At 36.4% G+C, this 12,438-nt stretch overlaps 1 long non-coding RNA gene across 1 annotated transcript; it reads right to left on the bottom strand.

Annotated features, from left to right (window-relative positions):
• Positions 1-1,161: 1,161 nt before the first annotated feature.
• On the bottom strand, positions 1,162-12,224 carry LOC109026868 (uncharacterized). Its single transcript, XR_010133675.1, has 3 exons — positions 12,130-12,224; positions 1,354-1,383; positions 1,162-1,258 (listed from the first exon to the last, which is right to left on the bottom strand). It is a non-coding gene; the product is annotated as an uncharacterized lncRNA (long non-coding RNA).
• Positions 12,225-12,438: the final 214 nt, after the last annotated feature.

The following is a 12,438-nucleotide window of genomic DNA, read 5'->3' as shown; positions in this document are numbered from 1 at the left end:
AAACGGGAATGTGGCCACAGCTCCTCTCTCCTTTGTGTTTTCTCTTAAACCTAATTAACAAAAGTGTTCTCTCTGATTTGAGTCTGGAGAATGTGGTCAGGAAGGCCTGGCCTCACTGCCTCCTTTCTTTGCTTCCTTCCCCCTATTTTCCAAATCCACAGGGGCTGGAAGGAAATAGCCTTTTCACCTCCCCCTCCCCTTCTTGTTTGATGGGATATTCTCCATATCACATTCTCTTCCCTAATAAGGTCATCTTTCCTGTTCCCCTTGCCCTGGAGCAAAGGGGGAAATGAAAATCTATTAATTATTCCAGTGATACTAGTGATCAAAGACTCGGCCACTTATATAAGCCATCACAATCCTCGAGGAAAAGGCAGAACAACTATAAACCGCTACAAAAACTTACATAGTAAAGCCTGTTCTAAATCTTATAAAATCATTTTAATGCACTTCTTAGCTTGGCATATGTAAAGAATTCCACAGTATCACAAATATTACTTTAGCATTTAAAATAAAGCTCAATTGTGTCATAAATTGGGCCTCTTTAAAACCAATATGCTTACATAATAAGCTTTCATTAAATATTTAATTCGCTAAAGTTTAGTCTGCTTTTTAGAATGTGGTTAAGCCTCCTATGGGCAGGATAGTAATTAATCCATAGTTTAACAACGTGTTCCTAAAAACGTTACTTAACACTCTGTACCTCAGATGCCCTGTTTGTAAAATGAGAGTATTTGCAATACCTACATCATAGAGTTATTGTGGGAATTAGATTAGGTAGCACCAGGCACGTAGTAGATACTGTGTGAACAGTTGCAACATTCATTATGATTTGAGTGGGCTGGGTCCTATGTCTTACTTCTTACTATGTCTTACTTACTTACTTACTTACTTACTTACTTACTACTTACTTACTTACTTACTATGTCTTACTTACTTACTTACTTACTTAACTTACTTACTATGTCTTACTATGTCTTACTTGTTTCACTGTTGCAAACATTGGTGTTAAAAATTATTTCTTTGATCATTATTCTTTGTATTATTTGTTGTTATATACCATTGCAGCAGCTGAACATTTGAGGTCACCTTTGATATCTGTAGTTGTGAGGATTTGGAAAACAGAAGTACCTTGCCTTTGTGTAGCAGGTTTATTTTCATTCCTTCATTGTTTTTTAGATGTCCCAGGTCCTTTCAACTCAGGTATGCCATGGTTCTTTCTGCCTCTTTCTTTGTCTCTCTTGAAATTCTTTGAGCACTAAATAATTCAGGTATTACAATAATTGTAGTTATTTTTGAGTCCGTTTATACACAGAATTCTTCTACATGGCAGAAGATATGATGTCAGAGTACCTGCTAAGCATCGCCACACCCCCAATGGTTCTATCAAAGAGGAGAAAAATGAAAAGAGATCAAGAAGACACACTGGCATTAGCGATGGCTGAGGAAGAAAGGAACATTAAATAGCCTTGTTTAAATATACATTTCTGGGATTACTAGTGAGGTGGGTTTTACATGAGCAATTCAAAAAGATTAAAATCCTGTTTGTCATATTTTTAGCAAACATTTGATCTTATCAGTTGTCTTTTGACTTTAGATATGAAAAAGTTTTGAAATTTTACATCATCAAATCTATTGACTACACGTTTTGAGAATTATGTTGCTTTTAATGCTGGAGTTTTTTTTCCCTCTGTAGAGATTTGGCAAAGAACGACTTATATTGTTTTTGAGTCTTAAAGTTTTGACTTTTTAAAGCATTTAACTCTTATCTCCTTTGAGCTTATACTGTTTATTGTTTGAGATATGTGTAATAGCTAAACTTTTATTTTTTCTCTTTTCAATCAAAGGAGAAAGTTGCTTTAATATAACTTACTGAACTTATTGTACTTCTTTTATCATGTATTAATTTTCTTTATACTTGCACTGTAGAGTAGTTGCTAGCAGTACTTGGTTGTTGAGCATGTGAAATGTGGCTAGACCAAACTGAGGTGTGCTGTCAGTTTAAAATACATATGGTAGATTTCAAATACTTAGAATAACAACAAAATATAACTCATCTCAGTAATTTTTGGTATTTATAACATGTTGACGTGATAATTTGTCAATATATCAACATGATATATGTTATATAATGATACATAATATACTATATTGATATATATTATATTGATATGTAAATATATATTTTATATATGATATGATATAGGATATGAATATATGATATATTTATATGATATGTAAATAACATAAACATGTTATTTCACTTTTACTTTAAAAATGTTATTATTACAAAATTTTAAATTATGTATGGCTCATATTACATTTCTGTTAGGCAACTCTACACATTCGGGTTTGTTTCTATGCTATTGATTCTCAATATTGTTTGCAGATTTAATTATTGTACCCTTATAATATGTTTCTGGGTCTGATTGAACTAGTTTCTTCGTTTTTATTCTTTATCAGCTTTCTTTTTATTTATATTTGCCTATTTATTCTTCCAGATAATTTAAACATTTTTGCCAAGTTCCAGTAAAAGTAAATCCCTCATTTAAATTTTGATCTAAATCACTCAAAATTTATAAATTGATTTGGAAAGAATTGACGTCTTTATAAGACTAAGCCTTTTTTTCCCCAAGAAAATAGAATTTCTTCTTATTTTTTGTCTTCCCTTTTTATATTTTTTGAAAACTCTGTTTTTCATCATGTGAATTATACACATTTGATCTTTATATTATTTCTAGGTATCATTTTTGTTTGTTTGTTTTTGTTTTTTTTTGAGATGGAGTCTCACTCTGTTGCCCAGGGTGGAGTGCAGTGGCATGATCTCGGCTCACTGCAGCCTCTGTCTCCCTGGTTAAAGCAATTCTCCTGCCTCAGCCTCCTGCGTAGCTGGGGCTACAGGCGTGCGCCATCACGCCCGGCTAATTTTTTGTATTTTTAGTAGAGACGGAGTTTCACCATGTTGGCCAGGATGGTCTTGATCTCCTGACCTCATGATCCACCTGCCTCGGCCTTCCAAAGTGCTGGGATTACAGGAGTGAGCCACTGCAACTGGCCAGGTATCATGTTTTTTATTGCTGTTGTAAATATGAGTTATTATTCCAATATATTTTGTGACTAGTTTTTGGCAGTTTAGGGAGGATGATTTTTTAAAATGTATCTTGTACTAGAGATTTTTACTGAACTTTAAAAAAATTAATAGGTTTTCAACTGATTCTGTTTTGTTATTCTCCTTTTCAAATTAAAATGCAAGACCACAGTAAGCTCCAAATAAGCTTCTATAGCTCTCTCCAACATTATAGCTCAAAAAATCTAATTTTTGCAAAAAGAATAGCTAGGTATAACATACTGCTGTTTATTTTAGATGAAGTTTTCTCAGAATTTGACTGTAATATTGGCAATCACAGAGTTAGAATGTTTGTCTTGTATGTCCTTTAGATGCAAGGACTAGGGAAAATGGTGAATGATTCAAAGAGCGCAGCTACAAAGACATTTGGGACACTATGTGAGTGTGAGAGCATGTGTCTGTGTGTGTAAGACCAGTTGTAAGAAAAAACTGTTGGCTCCTGATAGTTGCCTTTTGATGGGTGTTTGAGGTTGCATTCATTACCCTAGGTAGTTACAAGGTTAGCTGAGTATCTTCTCAACTGGGATTACACCTTGAAACCCTCAGCCTTTTTCTCGGATCTCTGAGAGCCTGGGGCTTAAGTTTCATTCTTGCTACATGATTATAGGAATTCAATTTTTATTTGGTCTTAAACATCTTTTCTTTCTGCTCTCTGCCCATATGTTTTTATTAATGCCTTTAAAAAGCCTTCTTTCTTTTCAGGTAACACAAACAATATTTTTATTTTATTTCATTAAAAAGTAGTATGTTTATTTTTAACAAAAATATTTGAACACAAAAATCTCTTAAGTATTACAGTGATTTTAGTTATCTTTGACTCTACTTATATATGGAATTATTCCTAATCACAGAAGTTATGATGTCACTGCATTCTGTAACAGTGACTGCACCAATACCAGGCAAAGTAAGAAAGGAAGAGGCCTGCAGGAGGGATATTCCCTCATTAAAATGAATGTTGTTAATCAACATCATCAAAGAGCAAACCAAATTAATAGAAATCAAGAGGCAGTCCATATTTGTAGATTAATCTCAACACTTGCCTAAAGGGGGAATATAATTATCTCTAATGATGTATTCAAAGGTATCTGTCCACAACAAAATGTTTTCTCTCTAGGTCAACTTACAGCACAAAATACAGGCTCTAGACTTTTGTTGTGCTCTTGTGGGCAGGCACCACCTCCCCTCCTGCCACACCAGAATTTCATCAGGGGATTATCCTGCTGGCTGGCAGAAAACATGAATATAGCATATGGAAACATGAAATTGCTGTTATGCAAAGTACATGTGCACACACACAAATACACACATTTAATGTGGAATGGAAATCTTTGCTGAAAAATGTCATATTGACATGGTGTGTGTGTGTGTGTGTGTGTGTGTATGTGATGGTGAAGCTGTACCTTCTAACCTTTTGGGACTTTTATGTAAATGGAGATTATTTATATGTTGTTGGGATGTGGAATGTGACTCTCTTGCCAAACACTCCAGTTGTTTAGCTTATTTCCTGGGTAATATAATCAGAAAAGCAAAGACCATAGAATTTAAGGTGTTAAACATCTCTTTAGCCCCGAGTGAGAAATCACTTTAAATGAGACAAGAATATGTTCGTTTGTATTCCAAGCAAAGATGGAAAAAATCTTATAAATTATTAATCCACCAAGTAGCATGTATTATCCTGAGCTATTATCCTGGGTCAGGCTGCATTTCATGCCTGCTCATTTTCTATTTGGAAGGAAAGCTGCCATGATGCAGAGGACAGACCACCACCCCTCCCCATTCCCAACCCCAACAAATACCAAGACAATAAATTGTAATGAAAGGATAAAATTATTGAAGTTCTTTCTTATCCATATTCTATTCTACCATTAAGTTGTACTGAAACAGTGTAGATTTAGCTTTTTCCCCTCAAACCAACACTGAAATAAACATGTATTTAAGCTGAAAGAAAAAACATCTCATAACAAAGAAAGGAATATATGTGTATATGCATATAAATATATACACACATACATACATACCTATTTTAAAATAGAGAATATTTTAACACAGAATATATTACCACAACAGCAAGACTTATGACCTTGGGTTTGAAGTATGAAATACTAACACAGAAGTGTAAAAATGGAAAGAAAAACATTTATTTGAATGCTAATATATATATTAAAATACATATTTTTACTTATTAAGTACTATTGCAAAAATAAATATTTGTCAATTAAAATTAAAACGCTTACAGTATAAATTCTCAAAGCTATTAAAATATATTTAATGTCAAATAGGTAATTAATTTTCTTTTTTTTATTATACTTTAAGTTTTAGCGTACATGTGCACAACGTGCAGGTTAGTTACATATGTATACATGTGCCATGTTGGTGTGCTGCACCCATTAACTCGTCATTTAACATTAGGTGTATCTCCTAATGCTATCCCTCCCCACTCCCCCACCCTACAACAGGTCCCGAAGTGTGATGGTCCCCTTCCTGTGTCCATGTGTTCTCATTGTTCAATTCCCACCTATGAGTGAGAACATGCGATGTTTGGTTTTTTTGTCCTTGCGATAGTTTGCTGAGAATGATGGTTTCCAGCTTCATCCATGTCCCTACAAAGGACATGAACTCATCATTTTTTATGGCTGCATAGTATTCCATGGTGTATATGTGCCACATTTTCTTAATCCAGTATATTATTGTTGGACATTTGGCTTTGTTCCAAGTCTTTGCTATTGTGAATAGTGCTGCAGTAAACATACATGTGCGTGTGTCTTTATAGCAGCATGATTTATAATCCTTTGGGTATATACCCAGTAATGGGATTGCTGGGTCAAATGGCATTTCTAGTTCTAGATCCCTGAGGAATCGCCACACTGATTTCCACAATGGTTGAACCAGTTTACAGTCTCACCAACAGTGTAAAAGTGTTCCTATTTCTCCACATCCTCTCCAGCACCTGTTGTTTCCTGACTTTTTAATGATTGCCATTCTAACAGGTGTGAGATGGTATCTCATAGTGGTTTTGATTTGCATTTCTCTGATGGCCAGTGATGATAAGCATTTTTTCATGTGTCTTTTGGCTGCATAAATGTCTTCCTTTGAGAAGTGTCTGTTCATATCCTTTGCCCACTTTTTGATGGGGTTGTTTTTTTCTTGTAAGCTGTCAGTAAATTAGGTATTGATGGGAAGTATCTCAAAATAATAAGAGCTATCTATGACAAACCCACAGCCAATATCCAGGGAAAAAACTGGAAGCATTCCCTTTGAAAACTGGCACAAGACAGGGATGCCCTCTCTCGCTACTCCTATTCAACATAGTGTTGGAAGTTCTGGCCAGGGCAATCAGGCAGGAGAAGGAAATAAAAGGTATTCAGTTAGGAAAAGAGGAATTCAAATCATCCGTGTTTGCGATGACATGATTATATATTTAGAAAACCCCATCGTCTCAGCCCAAAATTTCCTTAAGCTGATAGGCAACTTCAGCAAAGTCTCAGGATACAAAATCAATGTGCAAAAATCACAAGCATTCTTATACGCCAATAACAGACAAACAGCCAAATCATGAGTGAGCTCCCATTCACCATTGCTTCAAAGAGAATAGAATACCTAGGAATCCAACTTACCAGGGATATGAAGGACCTCTTCAAGGAGAACTACAAACCACTGCTCAATGAAATAAAAGAGGATACAAACAAATGGAAGAACATTCCATGCTCATGGGTAGGAAGAATCAATATCTTGAAAATGGACATACTGCCTAAGGTAATTTATAGATTCAATGCCATCTCCATCAAGCTACAAATGACTTTCTTCACAGAATTGGAAAAAACTACTTTGAAGTTCATATGGAACCAAGAAAGAGCCTGCATTGCCAAGTCAATCCTAAGCCAAAAGAATAAAGCTGGAGGCATCATGCTACCTGACTTCAAACTATACTACAAGGCTACAGTAACCAAAACAGCATGGTACTGGTACCAAAACAGAGATATAGACCAATGGAACAGAACAGAGCCCTCAGAAATAATGCTGCATATCAACAACTATCTGATCTTTGACAAACCTGACAAAAACAAGAAATGGGGAAAGGATTCCCTATTTAATAAATGGTGCTGGGAAAACTGGCTAGCCATATGTAGAAAGCTGAAACTGGATCCCTTCCTTACACCTTATACAAAAATTAATTCAAGATGGATTAAAGACTTAAATGTTAGACCTGAAACCATAAAAACCCTAGAAGAAAACCTAGGCAATACCATTCAGGACATAGGCATGGGCAAGGACTTCATGTCTAAAACACCAAAAGCAATGGGAACAAAAGCCAAAATTGACAAATGGGATCTAATTAAACTAAAGAGCTTCTGCACAGCAAAAGAAACTACCATCAGAGTGAACAGGCAACCTACAGAATGGGAGAAAATTTTCACAACCTACTCATCTGACAAAGGGCTAATATCCAGAATCTACAATGAACTCAAACAAATTTAATTTATTTTCTTCTGCCAACTTCTTCATGGCCAGAAGCAGAAGATCAAAAAATCTTGGAAAGTTTTGTAGGTAAATATGAATATATCTTCCAAACAAAGACACGAAAGTGAGGACGTAAGGTTCTGGGATTATTCTTGGCTAAGATTCTTTAGGTATTTCAGGTATGGAGTTTGTGTACTTCAGGTAGTGTCTGTGTATTTTAAATATAGTTTCTATATTTCAGGTTTAGAGTATTTAGCCAACTAGTGTCTGTAGTTAACACTACAGTTAAAAAAAAGATCTTAATAGTCGAGTGGCTAAAATTCTCTTAAATTCTTTCATATACCAAATTTTCCATAGTGATTGAGTGACTTAGGGCATAGTCTAGTGCTAGCATGCTTAATGATTCAGGCTTTTATTGTTAGAGATTCAGGATGTATTCAGAGTGTGGAGAAGGGTTTCTCTGGGAACATAAATGAAGTGGGAGCCAGAATGAATATTTTCTGCTTCAAATGTCTTCTTGAGTGATCCTGCCACTGAAGTTCATTCTGTGAGCTCTGATGAGGGAAGCTGTTAGAAAAACATGCTTTTGTTATAGTGTGATTTTCTTAAAAAGAGAATTGTAATAATAATAGCATTTGGCAGTAAAATTCAATGTGCAGTAAAATATCTTAAAATTGCACTGACTAAAGTTCAGTGGGTATCATGGGTTATGACATTCTTCTCTGAGAGAGAAGGCCAGAATTTCAATGGTGCCAGAAATGAAGACCTACTGAAGTGTTAGGTCATGGGAATGGCCTGGTCCACAGTAGGAAGGGGAACCCCCTGATGGCCAGAAGGGCCTTTGATGTTTTGCCTCCTCCAGGCTCTGCCTCACCTCTACTTCTGATCTTAAACTGAGTAACCTTCTAAGTAACCTAATTGGTGGTCCAGCACACTTCTCCTGCTGTTTAGTCCCAATTCTAATGAAAAAGTCTGGATAATTAAGCTCTTTCTTAGTTGCCTCAAGCCTGGCTTCTCTGACAGCTTTGGTTAGCAGGCCAGCTGACCCTGCAGAGCCCTGTACCATCATTCCCTTAGCTCACTGGGGCAGGTTTTCAGCATCCTGAGTCAGGTTTCCTCATTGGGTGTTTTCATTAGCGCCTGTCTGGTGCCAAGCAAACAGTTCTCTTAACACTCGCCATGCCCAAATTATTAAAGACCATAAATTACACCCCATAGCGGTCTTACACTTGACTGCCTCTTCCCCTTACTTTGTTCACCCCCTTTGACCCCATTTGAACTGCAGTTCTTCACACTACATTCTTAACGAGGTTATTTACTCTGCATGCCCAATGAGATTGTGCCCTATGTAATAAGGTCTCAGCTCTGAGGTATGTCCAAGAGGGCAGACTTTTCAGCTGCTAAAAGAATTAACATTTTATCTGAAGATGATCCTTTATTGCTAGATGTGCTTTCATAGCCCAAGTCTGTGACCATTTAAGAATGTCACAGTAACATATGGAGATTTTTACATCTTCACATAGATCAGTTTTGCAAGTCAGAGTAACCAAGGGTGAGTAACAATCTATGCCAGCTGTGTAGTTAAGAATGCCAATTTATTTTTAAAAAATGGCTCTGTGCAGTCAACTTGATTATTTATGAAAATGGGAGAAAGGAGTGACTATGATAATCAAAGTTCACTTGCAATTTCAAAACTCTTTTAAACAAGCTGTTTAACCTGCTCTCTGTCTGCTAGTGGGAAGGAGAAAAAGCAAATGAGTCAGACAGTGGACCCACTAGATACTCAGGATATTGAGATTCTTGGGTGTGAGAGAAAATGTTTCTTAGTTTTATAAATGTTTACTGAGTTGTTTACACTGATTTGATAAGTATATCTGGGACTTGGTGCAGGTAGGTGTTTCAAAAATTTGAATTTACTTCACCCTCAATGGTTCCTGCCTTATTTATATATGTATGCTGGATGCATTTATTCACATTGATAGTCCCTGCATCCCAAATTCTCAGATGCTGCCAGACATTCTCTCTCTCACAGCCCCTTGTTCCCCAACACACTCCACTTTAGGTTCTGTGCACAAAGGTGTCACTCTTACAACCCTAAGCAGTACCCTTCTGTCCTCTTCTTGTCTCCTTTTGTCCCCATGTTTTTCACTTGTTATTTCTATGTAGTAGAGGGCTTGGCCCAATGAATAGCATTGAGAAAGGCGGATGACAAATGGCAATAAGAAAATAAAAGACTTAAAATTTGATGAAGCTGAAGAATTTTTATCTTCAAAAGATATTCCTTAAATGTAGATCAAGTAGTAGTTTTATGTTGCTCTACTTTTGGTGCCACTTGGGGATATAATGATGATTTCAGGATAAAGGGGGTGTAGAAAAGTCAAATAGGGCAGATACAGAACAATGTCAAACACAGCCTAAGAAAACAGTGATTTCACAATATTGCGTCCTCCACTGGGCATGAAACTCTAGTTTTCTGCTATGGAGCTCTCATTTAAAATGGAAGAAAAACACAGATCCTTGAGCTCTCTGAGCTTTCACTTGCCCCTTTAATGCTGAAGCAAAATTATAGAATTGAAGCATTGCTAAGAGGAGGGAAGGCCAGGCAGGACTGGTGGAAGGCAGAAAGGAAGACCTTATCTCAGTGCTGCTGTAGGGAAGGGACTGTATTGGAGCGGTTGCAGGTTCCCTGGGATTCTGTTTCCACTTATTCTCCCTAGTAAGTGGGTTTTCATGCTAAAATAAGACAATTGTGGTTTCACTAATTTCTGTGGAAAATTACTTAATGGATAGAAATTGAAATTGTCTTAAATATTTGGCTTCTGCTGCTATTTATTTATATTAGAACCTGGAATAATATGGTATATAAATTAACCCTAAAAGACAGCACTTTAATTTCCACAGGTTGCCATTGTGCAGTGCACAGAGAGCGCTCCCTGCCACCATGAGTCCTGTCATCTTGGAAAGCAAGATGTTACAGATGCAAGATCATAAATCTTAAGAGTCCTGGATTTATCTTTCCACTCTTCTGCTTACTACCTTGCTTGTGCTCATGGTAGCTCCCTTACCTCTTTGGATCTCAGTTTTCACTGAGATTCTGCAAATTTGGATAATAACCAAAGCATAGGATTGTTTTGCTGTTAGTTGTAATTATGCGTGTTAAAGCACTTGGTCTTTGCTAGGGTATGTGGCATATATATGTGCCCAATATATGTTTTGCCTTTTTCCTTTCTTTACTTTTCTTGAATAAGTAGGAAAAACACAAGTGGAAGACAAACAGCTTTCTAAGCCATTTTGGTTTCTCACAAAGTAACCTAGGTCAGTGTTTTCAGGCTTTCCTTAAATCTTACCTATGAGCCAAATATAAAACAGATAAAAGTGGAGCTTGAGTAGGAGCTTGGGGCTTCCACTCTTCAATTTCGCAAGCCTCATTCCTCTTGTGTCCTGAGGGAATGGAACTCCCAATTCCAAGTAAATAGTGACCTCTGGAGCTGTGCACTGAGATATATGCCCTGGCATCTCCATGGGTTATGACATCTCTGTGCCTTCAGTAAATTATTAGAATTACCTTTTCCTCCTAATTTACTGACTTATCTGAGCTATTTTAATGATATCATATACTGGATTCACAAAGACTATATCAGAATTCTGCACCATGCATTCTCACCAAACCAAGGGGAGAGAAGCACATGCTTAAGGGATTCTGAAGCACAAAGTGTTTGGACCTGAGATATGCACAAAATTTCCTTGAGGCATTTCGTTGTGAGAAAGGATATTCCATTTTTAAGCAACATGATCCAGCTATCTGCACATTTTCCAAGGATTATTACTTGTCCTTGGGTGTACTCTGATGCCTGGTGTCAAGATGAACTAGAATATTTACTGAACTCCCTGGCATATAGTGCATTTCCTCTTGATAATTTATAAACATTAGGTTTTAGTAGAAAGTTACCAAAAAAGTTTCTTGAATAACTGAGCTCCCTTATTCGTGCTCACTGATGCTTAACTGGATGGAGCATTGGCACCCAGAATATTAAATCCTTTTCATACAATTAGGTTATGTGCTTATGCATACTAACAAGTATGTGAGTGTGGGATGTTTATCTTCTTCCTGAAGATTATAAATTCTTTTGGCAGGTACTGTCTCTTTCTATTTCACTGTGTAATATGTGCCCAGAGGCAATTGTGCATCCTCCAAACAGAAATCGATGAAGTTAGAGAGTGTCCTGAAATGTATGTCTCAAATATGTTGCATTTTCCCTCACTAGTACGTGCATCAACCACTTCGTGGCTATCCTCCTGCATCTGTTATATTTATTACATTAGTTTTCAAAATAGATTCTTTATTTCATAATCATTTAAATAAGAGAAATTAAAATTGGTAAAGTATAGAATGCCATCCTAATTTTTGATTTGGGACAAATACTTAAATGACTAATTCAAGAACTGAATTTTAAACCTAAATTGCAGTTGAGAATATTTTGAGATTTGGGAAATGTCATTATGCTATCATTGTTTTTGTTTTCTTTTGCCCATCTTGTACCTACCAACTGAAGTAAAGATCTTGAAGTACAGGGACAGTAGTACTGTTGCTGTTTCCAATCCAGTCCATTTTGGCATTGAATGAGATGTAATATCATTGGAGTCTGATTGCTGAATCGGAGAGAATTGAACCTATTTTTGTTCTCAGGAAGGGAGAAATTTGAAGGTTACACTGAGATAAGGAGTAACAGGAGGAGGAAGAATAAGAAATTTTTGTTTCTGGATTTTCCAAATCCAGTGGCCCATATAACTACACCAACTGTTTTCAGGTGGTCAGTCCCACATTGTGGATGTATGTCACCATCCACCAGAAT

This window comes from Gorilla gorilla, chromosome 4, assembly GCF_029281585.2.
Source record: "Gorilla gorilla gorilla isolate KB3781 chromosome 4, NHGRI_mGorGor1-v2.1_pri, whole genome shotgun sequence".
NCBI classification, from domain to species: Eukaryota; Metazoa; Chordata; class Mammalia; order Primates; family Hominidae; genus Gorilla; species Gorilla gorilla.
The sequence above is the reverse complement of the archived record's forward strand: the minus strand, read 5'-3'. Positions and strand labels throughout refer to the sequence as shown.